The 765-nt window shown below is 48.6% G+C and overlaps 1 non-coding gene across 1 annotated transcript; it reads left to right on the top strand.

The window, feature by feature from the left end:
* The first annotated feature begins 313 nt into the window (after window positions 1-313).
* On the top strand, window positions 314-433 carry LOC138140969 (5S ribosomal RNA). The gene has a single exon (XR_011162871.1). It is a non-coding gene; the product is annotated as a 5S ribosomal RNA (ribosomal RNA).
* Window positions 434-765: the final 332 nt, after the last annotated feature.

The following is a 765-nucleotide window of genomic DNA, read 5'->3' as shown; positions in this document are numbered from 1 at the left end:
CCAAATGTGGGAATCTCGTCGTCGTCGGAGCAAGCAGCGCGGTGGGTGGGGTGAAATTCTGGATTTTCCACCGCCGCCGGCGGTCGAAAAATGTGCGACGCGGGAGATCGCCAGTCCGTCTAGTAGTCTCTCTTGTCGTTAGAGCGTGACGTGGTGGTTGTTGTGGGATTTCCCGTTAGTTCGGTCCGACGTCGGTCGTCAGAGGGTAAGTGCATACGGAAACGAAACGCATCGCGTTTTGATGTTCATATTCGTGCATCGGAATGTTAAAAGCAATATATTTTACACCAACGATCACACCTAAACACCAACCGGCAACGGCCATACCACGTTGAAAAGCACCGGTTCTCGTCCGATCACCGAAGTTAAGCAACGTCGGGCGCGGTCAGTACTTGGATGGGTGACCGCTTGGGAACACCGCGTGCCGTTGCCCCCCAACACTTTTTGTTTTTTTTTGAAATCCATAGCAACCACCGAACCGATTTGTTTTTCGTGCAGGTATTCGGAAACATGCACAGACCCGTATCATGTAGATTCATAGCTTTAAGTACTAGATAATTAAGAAAACAATTTTTTTGTCGATTAATTGTAAACAATTGCAGAATAAAAACTCGTCAAACGGTAAAGGTTGTCGTTCGATCACCGAAGGTAAGCCACGCGGGCAGCGGTCAGCACTTGGACGGGTGACCGGTTCATTATATTCCTTCCGTGAGTTTAACCAAAGATCAACATATGCAAATGTCGTAAGTGCGACGAGGAAGACGG

The sequence above is a fragment of the Tenebrio molitor genome, unplaced genomic scaffold (assembly GCF_963966145.1).
Source record: "Tenebrio molitor unplaced genomic scaffold, icTenMoli1.1 SCAFFOLD_682, whole genome shotgun sequence".
NCBI classification, from domain to species: domain Eukaryota; kingdom Metazoa; phylum Arthropoda; class Insecta; order Coleoptera; family Tenebrionidae; genus Tenebrio; species Tenebrio molitor.
This window is presented reverse-complemented; position numbering and strand designations above follow the sequence as displayed.